At 30.7% G+C, this 19,073-nt stretch overlaps 3 long non-coding RNA genes across 7 annotated transcripts; 2 read left to right on the forward strand and 1 right to left on the reverse strand.

The window, feature by feature from the left end:
- Window positions 1–844: 844 nt before the first annotated feature.
- On the reverse strand, window positions 845–2,713 carry LOC148608715 (uncharacterized). The gene is made up of 2 exons (XR_015914532.1): window positions 2,575–2,713; window positions 845–2,233 (listed from the first exon to the last, which is right to left on the reverse strand). It is a non-coding gene; the product is annotated as an uncharacterized LOC148608715 (long non-coding RNA).
- A 290-nt stretch (window positions 2,714–3,003) lies between these two features.
- Window positions 3,004–5,314, forward strand: LOC148608716 (uncharacterized). Of its 2 annotated transcripts, none has more exons than XR_015914538.1 (2): window positions 3,004–3,106; window positions 4,447–5,314. It is a non-coding gene; the product is annotated as an uncharacterized LOC148608716 (long non-coding RNA). The 2 variants fall into 2 exon arrangements; XR_015914537.1 differs by having other exon boundaries at window positions 3,032–3,106; window positions 4,296–5,314.
- A 3,355-nt stretch (window positions 5,315–8,669) lies between these two features.
- Window positions 8,670–14,491, forward strand: LOC148608717 (uncharacterized). Of its 4 annotated transcripts, none has more exons than XR_015914536.1 (4): window positions 8,670–8,831; window positions 10,925–11,216; window positions 11,726–11,840; window positions 12,841–14,489. It is a non-coding gene; the product is annotated as an uncharacterized LOC148608717 (long non-coding RNA). The 4 variants fall into 4 exon arrangements; XR_015914535.1 differs by having other exon boundaries at window positions 8,677–8,831; window positions 11,134–11,216; window positions 12,841–14,486; XR_015914534.1 differs by lacking the exon at window positions 8,670–8,831 and having other exon boundaries at window positions 9,106–11,216; window positions 11,726–12,533; window positions 12,841–14,491.
- Window positions 14,492–19,073: the final 4,582 nt, after the last annotated feature.

Genomic DNA, 19,073 nt, shown 5'->3' on the forward strand with positions numbered 1-19,073 from the left:
TCAATAAATGTGTCCATATTCCCTATGAAAAAGAAGGAATACGGTAAAAAATAATATATAGAATTATGTATAAAAAATACAAAAGTTTGAGAAAATCCCCGTTTATTATTCATATCAAAAATGAAAATAACTAGAGTTTTATGTGCAAGTGTATGTGTTCTAGGTCTTGAGTTTGTAAGAACCTTAAAATTGTTTGAAAATAAAACCTTTTAATTGATTCGAATATAATTACCAATAACTTGATGGTCTCTTTTATTTATCATTTGAAATCAATTAAAAACTGATTGTACTACATTGCGCATGGACAGATGTTTGGCAAAATTAAAGAGGCCTAATACCTTTGACAGATATTTGAGTTATTTACTATGGTCATCACAATTGATTTTTAAAATGGAAGCCTATTGCTATAGCAAACGAGACATCCAAATGATTTCATTTTTTTATTTAAGAAAAGAAAAATATTATACATAGTTCTGAATAAGGTGACTGTAAGAGATGTATGGTTTCATATTTTATTTTTAATCAAATTCACTGAAAAAAATCGAAAAAAAAATGGATTTCCCGGTATAAAATGTGTCATGGAAATTTTATTTTTGTTAAAATTCGTAGGCATAGCAGTTTTCTGATGGGCAAAATATCAGAGATTTTAGAAATATAAAGGACGAGAACATCCATTTGGATTATCATGCTGGGTTTCTAGCTTTTATGCATCTTGTTGGCTGACATTTGTCCCATCACATTTTGCAAATACTTTTTGATAAATTTTGAATATCGGGTCTCGAATCGGTATGATATGGGACAAATGTGCATATCCGGCGATATAACGATATTTTAAATAAATCTATAATTTTTGAAAGGTTTATTAATAAGGATAAAGAATCTATATTTTTCAAGCAGATGTATTTTGTGTTGACATTCCTTAAAAAATAAATATACATAGTTTATTTCGATTTAAATATATAAAGCCTATTCATTTTATTATACGGAAAAAAAAGAAAATTTAATGAAAATAATATAGAAAAAAAGTGGAAATGTAATAATTTAATTGATCATAACAATTATGAGAAATATGTAAAGCGTGATTAAGACTCATTTAAACAGGATAAATTGTACGATTGTTAGAAAACTAATTCATGCAAGAACAAGAAAAAAGTATAATCATATTATTTGACAAATCGACAATAGATCAAGAAGTACCAAGTTATGTGTTTAAAGACATCACAATCAATATGGAATGTACTTTGTCTTCATTCTCGAAGTGACAAGGCGGACAGAATCTCCGATTTAACACGATTGCTGGTGAACCAAATGTGTTCTTGAATAATTTTTTTTTTTATCTTGATTGAATTATTTTTCAGGTCGTTCTTTCTAGCATATTCCCAACTCTTCAATAAGTGTATAATTGTCGTCTTCATATACCTTAAAAGAATTTCAAAATCGGTATTAGACTTGTCAAAAATTGTTGTGTTATTGTCGCAATATAAAGATAACAAAGCTCTCCTAAAAAAGCCATTTTGAAAAGATAAAAAGAAACACTACATGTACATACAAATAAAATATGAATAAAATGTAAACAAGTTAAAGAATTTGTGCCAAATTTGGGCCTTACAGTCTTCGTCATATGTAATGCAGGACATATACCATGACCATCCAATGTATCCCGAAGGCTGGTTCTATCCACAATTGTTAATGTACCTACTTTTATTAGTTACAGACTTACAGCTACCAATATCCCTGTAAGGGTCTGTTGTGTGAGATACCTTAGTCATACATGCATGTACGTGCACGTAAATGTATGATTAACCACTGTATACGTACGATTTTTATTTTTTTTCATTTTCCATCTAGCTATAAAATGTCAAATTATTGTGGATCATCAAATATATTTCCTTCAATAAGACTTATCACACAGCTTTCGCTGGCCGGGTCATTCCTCGCAGGATTAATCTTGGGCTTTAACTTAGTACACGATGTATGGTAGATCGAAACAGTTCATCTAGGTGTTATTAGGTGGGATAGAGGATCAAGTTAATGATGCATGTCACAACAAATCAATATTATACAAACGTCTCAGAATATGACGACTCTATTCGTTGCACTGCTCTATGGAATAAAACGGATCCGATATCAACTTATAGATGGGTCTTAAAAATTCCCAACGATGTTAGAACTGTCAACTTTATACACTCTTTAGTAATTATACAGATAGCAGTGATTTACTGATTCTATATATCTATATAATAAAAAGAATAATCGATTGGTAATCGTAAATAACTGAAGTATGGCGACTAGTGCCAAGAACAATTCTGCACGAACATTACATATAGGTGTTCTCCGGCACTCGTGATCATATTTTGTTTATTCACTCTTTACAATTAATTATCCTATTATTAATGCGTCTGGATCATGATAAATAGAACTTTGAGTATTTTGTCATATATAATATGGAATACTTTAAAATCGTACCGATCATGTATATCCTACAAGTTACACGTCTGACAAAATAATTGGTTTTATGTGCTGGATTACAAAGTTTAAATGATAGGAAACTGTCAAACTAACAATAAATCTTACCTTTTATTTTCAAATAAACCAATAGATGAAAACAATTAATAAACAACAAAATAGCGACATAAATTACATCTAAACAAATCCCTTAAAACCACACCTTATTTTGATTTTAGACATATTCTTTTATACAGTAATTGAACGCATCAACTAATTTCAATAAACATGTACACTACAGTGTACTAGCCGAAACATACATACAGAGAAACTGTAACATGGGTAAAAAAGCTCAATAGGTTACTTGTTGATTAATCACAATTTATCCCGTGAGGTAATTCAATTTAACAAGACTTAGACGCTCCCCTGTTTATAGTTAAAAAAAAAACAAACATAAGCTTCTGAAAAGTCGAAAATTTCTGAATTTTTCACAAAAATTAAAAAAAAGTGCACAAACTGTAACATTGAAAAATAATATTAGCCTAATAATTTTTATTACGACATTTAACGCATGATGAATTTTAAAAACATAATATATTTGCAAGACTTAGTGACGAGAATCAGATAAAGTAAATTGAACTCATGAAATTTAAAGGAAATAGTAAGTTTTTAATTTCAAATTTTTTTCTCTATTTAGCATTTTTATTTGTTTGTTTTAGAATTTCAAAAATCTTCATGTTTCTTTTCATTTTGATGAAGAAAAACATCAAATGTCAATACTTTTTTTCTCTACCTCTTTTGATTTTACTTGCCATAAACCAAATCAATGAGGCGTAAATTAAAAATATTTTTGCGGTTAAAAAGTACTATAATGTTGAAATAATTGTTTTCTTTGATATCACTTTCTTACCCGTGTACAAAATGTTGGGAAAAGTGACAAGTAGTTATCTACATTGATTCGAGTTATGTAGTATTCGATTCTTAAACATTTACTTCATATTTGATTGCAAAATTAGACATTAACTTTTTAACAAGATGTGCTTGTGTTTTCTGAAAGAAAGTTATTGTGCTTGCAGTGATCAACAAATCAGTACAAATTGAGATATAAAATAAGCACATTATGTTATGGATATTTAGTCCTAGTAAGTTTCAGTCTTCTTTAGTATTGTTTAATTCTGGAGTTGATACTCATACATGTACTAACTTATATCAAATGCTATAATGCTGCCATGAAATATATGTGTATTGAATAATGATTTTTAAAAGGCATACGGAGAATTTTTTTTTCCATTTGCTTCGATTACAGAATCAACAGGTTTTTCTTTTTTAATTTTATATTACTTAAAACTAAAACATACACATATGAATCATATGTAGATGTATACAACTATTCTCGTTGAAGTGATTTCATTAACTCGATAAGGCAGTAAGGATAGATATTTTGCCGTCTCAGTAAAATCAATTTAATAAATACTTTAGCTTACCGTAATATCTTCATAGTGTAACAGTATTTGTAATGAATAATATTATTATCTGTCGTTTGTTAAAATAAGCAATACATTAGTGAAGTTAACAATTTATATTCACCTGAAACATAGTATGTTACAAATGTGTTTATGCCACTTTAACACCTGGTACTTACAAAAAAGGTGCCTTAGTAAAATAAATACCAGCTCTAAGAAAAACTCGTGTTCTTACATGCATCTAGTGCCTTCCTTTGTCAACGAGATATTACTTATATAACTTTGATTTCTTGACCATGTTTTCTCCTGTTCTTCAATTATGGTTAAGGATTACACTAAAGAAAAACGTAAGCTTTATATAAGTACATGCTTTGTGTAATTCGACAGGTGTAATTATGTAGCAACGCAAGAACTTCGAAAGGTATTAACATGATATAAAAAAACAAATATAATATAAAGATCTTCCAAGAAAAAAAATATCGGAAAAATATAAAGTTTTATGATCTCATTTAGACCTTTTACTTTCTTATATTTGAAGCATAACCTAGGAGATATATTACAATAAGGAATGAACATATGCTATATATTTTCCTATTGAATAAATTTCACCATGGGAATTTTAAACAGGACTAGGGCCAGACTTCGTCATTACTCTTAGATACATCATTTTTGTCATGATGGTTACCCCGTTTTTTCGGGGGATTGGGGATTTGAGCGTGCTAACAACATCAGGGGTAATGATCTCATCAAGTAAAACCAAACAAAAAGAACAAAAGGGTTCCTTTTGTGATTACTTACCATCCAGCGTTTGGAAAACTCTCGCATCTACTTCATTCGAATTGGAAAGCTATTCAAAAACATCCTAAGCCCTCCATGTAAGACTTGTACCCAGATACTGCACACCAAAACGTGTAAAAGCTACTGCACTGGAAAGGGATTTGCCATCTTTTAAAAACCGAAAACAACATATATCTTCTCAAGTGCCAATTTGGTATGCAGTGGGTAGGCGAAACAGAACAACTATTCAACAGGCGCATGCATGGTCATCGCAATGACTACAAATGTAAACCAGACCTCCCTCTAAGTCGCCATCTTACATCTGCCGGACACACCCAGAAGGATCTCCACAACATTGTTTTTACGACCATAAAACATAATAACAACTGGTCAAAGTGTAATAGAGTGTCTCGAGATAGCTTTTGGAACAGATTACAAACAATTTCTCCGCATGGAATAAACGAGAAAAAAAAATAATTCATTTTTTGGCCTTGGTCTAAAGCTGATACAGTAGTACATGCTATACAACAATACGCCGTACTACTATAATTTGACTTTTCCACTGTGACTGTTTTCAACTGTTAATTCATTTCTATCTTTTGATAAAAACACTTTCGTTATCGTTTTCATTCAGATCCCTTATTTGCTTATGCGTGCCTTTGTTAAGGGTACAATCACCAACAGCGTGATTCAGCTTCAGAATCTATGTTTTGATCTTGAACTATTTTGAGGAAGGATATCGGTATCTATAAAAAAAAAAGTTACCATCATTCGGTGATTTTATATATATGCAAAACATTGTATTCAACACCTTCGTCGCAAAAGACTCCAACTTAAAATTGAATTACATAAAAGGTAAATGAAATGAAAAAAAAACACACCTTTTAATTACTACCATATAGCACGAGATAAATATTTATGTAACAGAAGACACAAAAATAAGTACTGTGAACATCACCAAAAATTGGAACAACTACATGACATCAAAAATCTTAAAATGAAATTAAAATGTACAATGATATGTATATACATCACACAGGCAGATATTATTCACGTGAAATTCATGTCAATCGAGCTTCACATGAAATTCACTTGAACTTCACATGAAAATAACGTGATTCCCAAGTGAAATTCACTGAACATGAATTGCATGCTAACAAATCATGTGAATTTCACGTGAAGGCTTGATTCACACGAATTTCACGTGAACTCTGTCACAAAGTTTATTTGCTCAGCTCAAATAAAAATCATGTGAAATTCGTGTGAAATATTTTTTCCTGTGTAGCCGAAATAATAAAATAATATCGATATAATATACAAACGACGGAAGCAAATTATTAAGAGCAAATATTGAAATGACATCGTAGTTCAATTTGCAGGCTTGTTGTAAGAAGTTTCATATGTGTACAATAAATAGAAATTACATTACCATGAACATATGCACGCACGGAAATCTATGAATTAAAGATAAGATTCATTTTTATGAAAGGAACAACTGGTTAACAAATATATAAACAGATGTTAATTATAAATAAACAACTATTCTACTAAGAAATAGAAAATGACTTGATAAATATCCTCATTGTTAAGCCCGATATAAAATTATCCAAAAAAAAGTATAATTATAATAATAAAAAGTGGCCTTTTATAGAATGTTATATTCAACTGTTACGGCAGCAACTCCAAATGAATTACCGATTATAGATTCTAAAATGCAAGGTTTAAAGAATGCATACCATTTACACATCCAAAACTGGTACATTGGACCTTCACTAAGAATATTGGTAAGAACAGCCAGGTGATTAAACTTTAAAGTTCCTTAATTTAGAAGTCATGCGATAGACTTCTATAATTGAAAATTTTGGATGCAATAATAGAAGTAAAGTAATATAAAATAATTGGTATTGATTTGTCTGTGAAGGATGGGGGAATTCGGTAGTGACGTTTTCTGTATAGTGATTAGGTTGGTTCAGAAACAGAAGTGTCAAGACTTGTTTTGTAAATTGAGAGTAGTAGAGTAAATGGCATAAAAAAAGTTTAGTTCAAATGTATTGAAGTCCAAAATGTTTTTGTATGACACCATGTATCTTAGATGATGTATAATGGCGATGGCCATTACTCCATATCCGTCTTGGATTTTATCAAATAAATTCATCAGATTTATGTTATTGTTATATTGGCTTGAAAGGTTTCCTATACTTTTGATGTTGTCATTGCACCTGTAAGGTATTGCAGTACCTAATCTGCATATCCAGTATTCCTTTCTTTCCCTACAATAATTTTTACTTAGGACTCTTTAGATGGTATACTTCAAGAGTACGATATTTGTAGGGACAACTGAATGCAACTGTTGATCGAAATGTTTAACCACTGCCGAGGATTTGGTGGTATTAAATCCCAAACGATGATTGCATACTTTTATTGTTTAATCGTTCTTGTGTTTCACCGACATATATTAGACTGCATAAGTTGAATACGATTTTGAATCTGTTTATTCGGTTTAGAAATATATTGAGGTTTCCCAGAAGAAAGTCTCAATCATTCTTGTTACCGAGTAAGTTTTCACCCAAAGCAACATTGCTGTGAACCATAAACAAAGGATGAGGTGGGTCCTTCATTTAGGCATAGCCTAAAATCAAAATCAGCACACAGAAATCTACAAACTCCTACAAAAAAAAAACAAAAACAAACAAATAAATAAACGTGATAACATGTGTTCATACACTTAAATATTATTTCATAGATAGCAGTGACTTACTGCATGTTCCCAGTGTAAACATTTTTGTAATTTAAAATATGAAATAAATTAGGTCATTTCACTCTCAGACTTCCTCCCGAAAAATGTCACAAGACGCCATCGCCCGAATATCAATCCGCCGCTCACAAAATTCCAAATTAATGTTGAATATTGCAACGAACAATGGAGATAAGCTATAGAATAAATAGGGTAATCAAATTGTTAACGAAAATAATCAAAATATGGTAAATCATTAGGTGTTCTTCGGCACTATTGATCATATTTTGGTTATTTACTCTTCCCAATTAATTATCCTATTATTATTGCGTCTGGATCATGATAGATACGACGTCCAGTAGTTTACACCGATCATAAATACATGCACCATGTACAACACACAAATTACTCGTGTGACAAATAATTTGGTTTAATGCGCTTTATTACATAGTAAATGATAGGAAACAATACGATTTACATTAAATCTTACCTTTTATTTTTATTAAACCAATGAATAAAAAATGAATAAACGAACAAAACAGCGACGTAAATTACATCTAAACAAATCTTTGATAATAACTTTACAAAAAACTTATATAAATTTTAGACAAATATTCTTAAGAGTGATTGAACGCATCAAACAATTTGAATAAACACGTATATTACAGTGCACCAACTGAAACGTACATATAGAGGCACTGTAACATGGGCAAAAAGCTAAATAAGTTGTTTTTTGGATTAAATCAACGAAAAGGACAATATATCCCGTGTAATTTTCATTTAACTTCATTTAACCACACTTAGACTCTTCCTTGTATATGGATTAAAATAAAACAAACATAAGTATTTGAAAAATTGAAAACATCTGAATTTTTCACAAAAATAAAAAAGTGCACAAACTGGAACATTGAAAAAAATATAGCCAAATTATTTTGATTACGAAATTAAATACACGATGTATTTTGAAAAATAAATATTTTAGTTTTGTAAGACTTAGCGACAAGAAGTAGATAATATAAATTGGACTAATCAAATTTTAAAGGAAAAGTAAGGTTTTAGTTTTTTCAGTATTTTCCCTGTATATAACATTTCATTTCTTTGTTTTGGAATTTCAAAAATCTTCATGTTTCTTCTCATTTTGATGATTAAAAAACAGTAAATGTTAATACTTTTTTCTTCTCAATTTTTTATTTTTGTTGCCATAAACCAAATCAATGAGGCGTAATTTAATATATATTTGCGGTTAACAAATACTGTAATGTTTAAATAATTGCTTCCTCTAATATTACTTTGTTACCCTTGTATAAAATGTTGGGAACAGTGACAAGTAGTTATCTACATTGATTCGAGTTATGTAGTATTCGATATATTTACTTGATATTTGATTGCAAAATTATTCTAATTGCTTGAATGTAAGTCTAGCGACATTTATTTTTATAAACAGTTGTTCTTTGTATTTTCTGAATGGAAGTAATTGTGCTTGCAATGATAAATAAATCAGTACAAATTGAGATATAATGCTAGCCCAATATGTTAATAGATTTTAAGTTCTAGTAGGTTTCAGTCTTTTAAGTATTTTCAATTCTGGAGTTAATAGTCATACATGTACTAATTTATATCAAATGACATAATGCTGCCACGAGATATATTGAATAATGATTTTTTAAGGTATTCAGAGACTTTTTTTTTCATTTCTTTTGATTACAGAATCAACAGGTTGTTCTTTTACATCTCTTAAAACTAAAACATACACATATATATTATTCGAAATTGATTACCTGTGTGCTTTTCAAAATGTTATGGGACAAATTTCAGCCAACAAGATGTATAAAAGCTAAAAATCCAGCGTGATAAGCCCAATGGATGTTTTCGTCCTTTATGCTGCTATGCCCACGAATTTTAACCACAAATAAAATTTCCAGGACACAGTTTCTACCGGGAAATCCATTTTTTCTCGATTTTTTCCGTGAATTGAATTAAAAATAAAATATGAAACCTTACCTCTTATAGGAAAACAGACGTTCACTTTATTCAGAAATATGTATAATATTTGAATTTTCTTAAATAAAAACAAATGAAAACATTTGGATGTCTCGTTTGCTATAGAAATGTCAATAGGCTTCCATTTTAAAATCAATTGTGATGACCATAGTAAATAACTCAAATATCTGTCAAAGGTATTAGGCCTCTTTAGTTTTGCCAAACCTTTGTCCATGCGCAACGTAGTACAATCAGTTTTTAATTGATTTCAAATGTTACATAAAAGAGACCAATAAATTATTGGTAATTCTATTCAAATCAAGTAAAAGGTTTTATTTTCAAACTATTTTAAGGTTCTGTCAAAGTCAAACTCAAGGTCTAGAACACACACTTGCACATAAAACTCTAATTATTTTCATTTTCATTTTTTTACATGAATAATCAACGGGGATTTCTCAAACTTTTGTATTTTAATACATAATTCTATATATTAATTTTTAACGTATTCCTTCTTTTTCATGGAATAGATGGACACATTTATTGATATGTGTTACTTCAACTATAACATTGGTTCCCTTGATTACTCTTTAAAAGTAAAGGATTTATAAACTTCTCTCTTGGCATCGTGTTGAGAACCTTCTAAATTTTGGTTGATAATTATTTTACATAAACAAGTAATATTTTGATTGCTCTGATTTATCCGTGTCGTGGGTATGTACTCTCTCCACAAAAACTCATTTATTATACTTTAAATATTTTGGTTCAATTCTATTAACTGTCCCAAGAACGTTTAATAACATTTTTAATTAAATACTTTTGTACTTGCCATTGTATTTTTTAGGCCAATTCTATAATTACAAAAATATGATGTGCATAATAAATTACAAATTATTTCAGATAAGTACAGAAATACATTTTGAAGTATAAAAATATAAATCTTTCCAGATGTTCCAGATTAAACTTTATTTCTATTTGTGTATGTGGGCGTCCTATATCTTGTTTTTGGAAATCCTTATAAGATTCCACGACGTATTGGATGAGCTATCCTGTACTATCATACATATATCGTATATTAATATGGTAGAGTCTGGTACGAATTAATAATTCCAAGACGAATAAGTACTGAGTGTAACTTTTATTATGATAGTATAAGCGAGGATCTCAGAATATACAACATGTTCAAATATATACTGTTCAATTATATAAGATACATCCTTAAATCAATGTGAGTCTGGACATTCTATGTGTCCAGTTTACTGGCCTTGCGTTTGATGTACTGACCCATTTTATTATTTGAGTACAAGTATTTTTGTCCTCCAGGTATCAATACATTTTGTTTATTACTTGTTTTTCACCGAGATATTTTTTATCCATGTGCATTTACTGACACATCCATTGTTTAGTCTTAGGTATTTTTGCTATTGCATATTCTTAAAGTCATTAACAAATTCTTCTCTTTCTCAAAAATAACAATTTAATCAATAATGTGTTACCACTGTTCTATCACATTAAGTTACAACCCTAGATTTAACCTGCGAAGAGTAAAAACCTGGCCAGCAAAAGCAATATATTCAAATAGCCCAGCTTGCCGAGTGTTCTAGCGCGTTGAACTCAGTACATGAGGTGTTGCCATAGATGTCATAGCGGTACGAGTTCGAACCCCGCGGAGTGATCAACCAAAAAAAATGCTTTGAAAAATAGAAAATTCTAATATCGTTTGAGTTTTTATTTCAGATCCTTAAATGCTTATGTTATCTTCCCTGTATCAGTTAAAATCCGATGGAAGCGTAGTGAATAGAGTAGTCACACTCTAAGACGTACGTATGATATTGATTTGTTGTGACATGTGTCGTTAATTGATCCTCTTCCTTACAGTATGAAACACTATATGAGGTGTCCTGTACTGCCATACTTTGTGTATTAAGTTACAACCCTAGATTTATCCTAAGAGGAGAAATGGCCCGGCCAATGAAAGCTATGCTTTCATATAGCCTAGCTGGCCCAGTGGTCTAGGGCGCTGGAATTTATGCAGGCGGTGTTGCCATAAATATGACATCAGTACGAGTTCGAGTCCTGCGGTCTGAACGGCTAATATTGACAGTTTTGACATTGTTGGAAAATGTGTAGACATATTTATGTATTTATATTTCCATATGTTATTTCATGATGAAGAAGCAACATAAACATAACATAAACGTATTGCTTTAAGATTTATTTTCAAGTTTTCTATACATATTTTGATTTGCATCCACTGAAAATATTGTTAATATTGAGTCGAAAGTCAAGTACATTATAACACATTTAATTATATTTGTATATATTTCAGTACCATAGAAATTTTAGAATCAAGAGAGCTTGGATGCATGAATGGGGAATATTCGTCATTTTAATCAATTAATGGAAATATGATGGAAAACTTTCTTTTTTTTAACTTTTTTGAAGTATGTATATTCTAAAGATTTATAGAAGTGTCCTTTGAAGTTTGTATTGAATATTCGCTTTGTTTTAGAGTATTTTCAATAACACTTGCGTCATCCGTAAGAGATCGTTTTCACTAAATTCTGTCATGAAAGGAAGTGGTCTAGAACTTCAAGTTAAGAAAATAATGTAGTTGGTGCCGTTGTGATTTTCAGATTTGGGTCTTAATGATGTTATATTGTATATTCAACGATTCAATGAATACTTTGTTCACACAAATCACCATTAGCTCGCGGATTTTCTAGTGTAATAAACAGAGATAGGCCAACATACTTTTAATAGCAGGTCAACTAGTTCAATAATGTTTGATTCATTATTAGCTGGTAAACGACAAACGTGATGACTTTTCATTCAGAATTGTCAACTGTCCTTTCATCTGTGGCAACATCCCTTTGGCTACTGCGTATGGAGTGTCCATATCACAACTCATACGTTATGCCAGAACTTGCCGAAACTACGCAGACTTTTTGTATCGCGCTAGAATTCTAAAAATAGGCTTCTGGAACAGGGTCATGTTGCTACCAGATTGAAGTCATCACTACAGAAGTTTTATGGTCGTCTATAGAAAAGCAGAGAACGCTTACCCTACCGGTGCACCTGGTCCATGCTCCCAGTTTTTAGTGGAATCCGAGTTGCTCATTTACTTTTGTTACTATGTATGTATGATTTTAGTTACTTTATGTTCTTTGTTGTGTATGTCTGTTTTCCATGTCTGGTCTTTGTCCCTGGATTACATTCTTTTGATTACCGCTATAACCTTGATTCCCTTGATTACTCTTTGACCATTTTTGCATCTGTTCTTTAGTTATGATTAGGAATTTAGCTTAAAAAAAGGGAAGTATTATATTAGTACATGCTTGGTGTAATTTGACAGAATATAAAGATCTTCAAAGAGAAAAATAATAACGGAAACTATATCGTTTTTATTATCTCATCAGACCTTTTACATTTTTATATTTGTAGCATCACTTAGGAGTTGCAACTTCTTACAAGAGAATATGGTCAAAGGACGAGATACATATCCAAATACATAGAAAAAAGTGTATATTTGGTTTACTTGTGATTTAGTTTCTATAGTGTCATTATCTTTCACGCGTGTGTATTCCGTATAAATCCATTTTAATTTAATTCGGTCAATAGAGGAAGAGAAGTGAAATTTTAGTCTTGAGTACAAAATTCCAAAGTACTTTGGTGGTAAACGTTTTAGTTTATAAATGCGATTATTTATTATGGGATTATGACAAGTGTGATGTATTCTGTTCTTTTAGGAAACAACATAGCAACCGTTCATGTTCATCATTATGTGATTGTAACAAATCTAGAAAGTCAATGACTAAAGGTAAAACACGTTATAAGAATTACTATATCACAAAACATATATAGAAAGATCTGAACAATTCCCAACGATGCAAATTTTTGGTCGTTCCTTCCACGGGACTCGAACTCGTACCGCTGTGACATCTATGGCAACACCGCCTGCACAAAGTCCAGCGCCCTAGACCACTCGGCCAGCTGGGCTATATAAAAATATAGTTTTCACTGACCGGATCTTTCCTCTTCGTAGGATTGATCTAGGGCTGTAACTTAGTATACGATATATGGTAGTAAGGGACAGTTCATTTAGATGTTATTATGTAGGATAGATGATCAAATTAATGATGCATATCACAACAAATCAATATTATACAAACGTCTCAGAATGTGACGATTCTATTCACTACACTGCTCCATCGGATCAAATTGATACAGGGAAGATATGTATAGATCGGGATGTGGTAATTGTCGATGCCTTTAGATACAAATGTGTATGTGTGTATCTATAATTAAATGATATGGCAAAATATTCAAACAAAATACAAATCGGTCGATTTAATATTACATTTGAAAATGTGTTTATAAAGATGCAGTGCAATGCAGATATATCGATACTCTTTGTATTATACTATTCTTAAATGTTGCTACTACTTAATACTGGTCAACAATAATTGCAGACTCTTCCTATTCCAGGCGTAAAATACGGAACAAATAAATCAGCGATGTGGAAAGATATATTTTTGAGTAATATATTTACAGTAATACATTTAACAATAAGCTGGTTCATTTTTGTGTTTTACATCAGGTAGATTGTAATCGTTATGCAGATGAATTCAAATATGCTTTTTTTAATTTTCCAAAGAAATATTATCTTTTCATCATAATAATAGTTTACATGATATTTGCACATAATTGTGGCAGATTAAACTATCTCTTAAAGATCTAATTTGAATATACTCTGCATACACGAACTTTTTTTAAATAAAAAAAATGATGAAAAAGAATTGGAATGTAAGTAAATGGTCAGAGAAATTAAAGTCGTTAACTGTTGATTGATTGGTATGGATACGGCCTCATTGACGTGTATTGGCTTGTGCCGTTATTCCTTTTCAGAAAAAAATTACACAATTGTGTGTATTGAAACCTTGTCGAATATTTCAGGAACATTTAGATATAACCAATTGAAACTTAAGAATAATTGAGCAATTTGGACTGTATTGAATATAAGTGTACCAATAAAATGATCTTTCCTTGTTTTACTAAGAAATCTCCCGATTTGTTCTTATGATGTCAAATCCAAATTTAAAGATTAATCAATTTATGAAATAATGGAAACAATCATGCTAAATTGCAAACAAAAAAATAAGAATTAAGACGAGACGGTTAAACACTCATGCAATACAAGTTTCGAGACAGAAAAATAATAATAATAATAATAATAAAACAACTTTAAAATTCAAAACACAACGGAAGCTGAATGTAAATATATGGAATGGAAACAAGAATTTGTGCATTAAAATTAACAATAACCATTGAAAAGGAGATAAATATATAGTTATTCCATAGGGTAAACTGTCCACTTTTCCCAACGCCCTTTGCCACATTCCGCATTCTAATGCTCCAGACCCGATCCTGCATTGCCCGAAATGATATTCCCAATATCTCATTATCTATCTAAATTCAACATAGACCCATAAATCATAAACAGGAATCATGAATGCTTCGAATTTGTCTGATTTTTTACAATCATTTCACCGGTAATACATTTTTCCATTTTTAATTGACGTAAAAATGTTTTTGTATCAATGCCTTTCTGATAAATATCACGCTCCATGTTCAATGCTCCCTCATTGCCCCAGGTCCCATGCCAAAGACTTCTTTACCCAATACTTTATTAACTGTTTTGAAAGTTTGCCCCATGAATGTACTATAAATTCACATAAAATGGGATAAAATCAAACGAACTTTAACCTGAAATAAAATACAATTACTTGACGAACCACTTAATTATAAGTTACGAATATCTTTTCCAGATTGCTTCAAAAGAATGTGCACCAATCCTTAAAGAGAGAAGAATAAAAAAGAATACTGTTTTGCCTACAAGTAATAAAAGAAATTAGTATAAGTAGAGTAAAAAGGGAAGCTACAGTTAGAACAATAATCATTACAAGGTGCAAAAAGGAAAACTCCAGTATATATAACACATCAAATAATACAAATCGAAAAGACCAAAAAAAGCAAAACGAATAACATACAATCACCGTCAACAACAATAAATGACAATTAATAAATATTCATTAAAAATGTTTCGTTGAAAACAAGAAAGAGAAACCTGGAAAATGAGATTTGAATACACATAATACATAAACCTTTATTACTCAATACTATAGTAGGGCTGAGCAATCGTAAAAAAAGAAAACACGATATGAAGGGCGACGATTTAGATTTGAAAATAATATAAGAACAAATTTTAAATTGTATTTAATATAGAGATCACATGAACGGAAACCTTTAAAAAAATGATTGATTAGATCTGAATAATCACTTATGGCTGAAAATACATGTCCATTTTAAGCAAGCATCAAATATGGAATATACTTTAGTTCGGACAATTAAAACGACCCTTCTATGTTTACGTTCCCAGTATCAATTTGAGCAGTATAGGGTCGTCACACTCCGAGACGAACGTATATATATATATATATATATATATATATATATATGTATGTATATATATATATATATATATACATATATATATATATATATATATATACATATATATATATATATATATATATATATATATATATATATATAAAGAGAAAGGTACAAGAAATACATTCAATAATCTTACAATACCAATACCAAAGAGTATAGGAAAAACATGTTTCTCGACAGGACACAAATGTGAAACAAAATATGAAAATCAAGAAAAAATTTTGATGATAAAAAATGAAATGTTGTATGGTTGCCAATGAGACATTCATCAATCACAAACTACGAAACAGCAATTAAATTTTGACGGGTCACCCTGTGGTCTTCAATAATTGGCAAATACCATATCAAAAAGCAAGCTGTAAAAGCCCAAAACAAATGATGTGAATTTTTCCATAAAAGGCGAAAATCGACATAATCTATATATTTAACACGTAAGAGAGAAATCAAGGGAACCAAGGTTATGCAAACATCTTATCTTATATGGCAAAAGTCACAAGCTGTACAAACCTCGAAAGAGTACTCGTTTTTCTGTAATGTATTTTAAAAAAGATGAAAAAGAACATAAACAGAAAAATTGCAACCACTTGAATACAGGTTCCCGGCATGGGGCAGGCAAGTATGTTACTGGGTTAAACGTCTGTAAGCGCTGAACCCCCCTAACTTGGACACTGGCAAGACAGTACAACAATAAAACAAACAATAAAAACTGAATGCACTTATCTTCTACGACAAAGATCACAAGCTGTACAAACCTCGAAAGAGTACTCGATTTTTCTGTAATGTATTAAAAACAATAGACACACCCAGTTCACTAAAACCATAATACCAAAAAATTAAACGAAAAATAGGACTTATAGATAATCCAGTTACAAAGAACAAACATGGAAAACAGACAAACACAACAAAGACACTACTAAGTTATATTAGTCCAGTAGGGTACATTGTGTTCTAACTTTTGGTAACTCTGTCTTAACTTTTCTGAATATGACTGAAAAATACTTGGATTACCTTGACCGAGTCACACCTTGTCCATACTAGTCTCAACTAGTCTCGACCATGTCTCGACTTGTATTGACACAGTCTTGACCTGTCTCGACCAAGTTTTCACAAGTCTTAACTTGTCTCGACCAGTCTCAAATAGTCTCGACTTACTCTCAACCAGTCTCGAATAAGTTTTAAACTGTCTCAACAATTTAATTCAAAGCTCTGAACAACCTTATTAGTCTCGACATGAGTTTTTCATCCATTATAGCATTAGAATGTTTGGAAATTGTCTTAATTTATTTTAAAGTGGGAAAGTATATTGTATTTTAAGTATAATTTTTCTGAATAAAGGTACTTTTTAATATCTAAATATTAGATATACCTTCCAATTTTGTACCTTTAATTTATATTTTTTAATGTAGTTCATTTTTACCTTTTAAAAGAGGCTATTGTTCACTTATTGTCATAAACATTTTATTCGAGCCACTTCAAACATATGATATTCTTAATTTTCTTACCCGGGATATATCTAAAAAGTTATGGACCCTGAAATATTGCGTTTTACTTGGGCCTGTAATTTATGAATTAATGAAAATAAAAATGTACTTCATTTTTAAAAGTTACTTAAAATTACACAAATATTCCCACTTTTTAACAAATTGCATGCATGTATTTAGATATATATACATATGAATGCCTACGTGTATACCTATCTGTTAATTGCAAGCCCACACCCACACAACAGATTCTCGAACCGCGAAAAGATAAAAGAAGCTGCCCACGCTATCTTTAATTGAGGGAAAATCGCCCCTACAAATGACGTCCGATACATAATGTATTTGCAATTAAGTTATAAGTATATATACCATCGTGGATTTATCCCAGGGAATCCGATTAACTGAAATAAATCGCCGACAACAGGGTTGTGGCACAATGGACATAAACCGTCATTTTTTAAAGAATTAATTTTTAATATAGAAATACTAGTTTCAAGCTCCTAGTCTAATATTACATGTAAACATATTTTTAATTAATGATCTCAAATTTGGTTGCACCGTTGAGGTTGGTTAATCGCTGAAATACATAAAGTTCTATTTTTATATTTATTCCAATGAGGCATCTCTAAAAATTGCATTGTTGTTTTCTCGCTAATTCCGCTTTATTTTTCACTCAATATAAACACAAATTCTGTATACACATGTATACATAGCCCATGTAACTTATCGAAAACAGAGAGTACTTCAATTATAATTGGTATTACTCTGTGCCTGATCTATCTGCTGCATATTTCAAATCCACAGCGCGCAAATTAATTCGGTTGTGCGGTATATTGTATATTGTCTGAATAGCGTAAATACTAGTAGACAATTTTCACTAGTATAATGATGAACGTCACATAAAGATTTTTATTTTTATTTGGTCCTGTGTGTACCGAGGACTCCTGAGTGCACCGAAAAGCGATTCAGATTCTTCAAAAAAAAAAAAACTTCGGGGACGAAAAGGAGTCTTTAAAAAGACGGGCTTCAGAGGTAACCACGAACGAGTTTCAAGCTATAATCTGCACAATCAATTTTGGCCGAAATTTTTACATTTTTCAGTTGTTACTGATTCAATTTCTCAACACAATATCGTTGTTTAAATCTAAGAGTATGTAGAATTTGTTATCTACTGAAAATGTTTGTATGCATGCATTGATTTAAATTAGGCAGAGTAAATTGTATTTAATATATTTTTTTATTTCACAGGCAGCGGTGAAACATCCAATTTTTCAATTAAACTATTTTTATTTGAATTTCTTTTCAAATTCTTCCATCCAAACTTTGATGTTTTCCATATCATAGTATCACTATGAATGTTCTTTCCTATAACCTGAATAATGAAGTAATAGTCTCCATAAAAATTATGCAAAATGCAATTCATGCATAAAAGAGATACAGTGGTTTTATCATTGAAGTCTTAAATTAGGACTGTTTTCAGTCCTAAATTGTTAAATATATGTTATCGAGACAGTTTGCGATTCATTGGAGACTGGTCGAGACTTCTTTAAGACTATTCAAGACTGGTACCACTGTTCATGACTCTTGGAGACATGTTGAGACTGGTGAAAACTTAGTCGATACTGGTCCAGACAAGATAAGACAAGTCGAGACACAGTCAAAAACTTTTTGAGACTTGAT

Source organism: Perna viridis, chromosome 8 (genome assembly GCF_037379345.1).
Source record: "Perna viridis isolate PV_CMFRI_1.1 ecotype Kerala chromosome 8, ASM3737934v1, whole genome shotgun sequence".
NCBI lineage: Eukaryota > Metazoa > Mollusca > Bivalvia > Mytilida > Mytilidae > Perna > Perna viridis.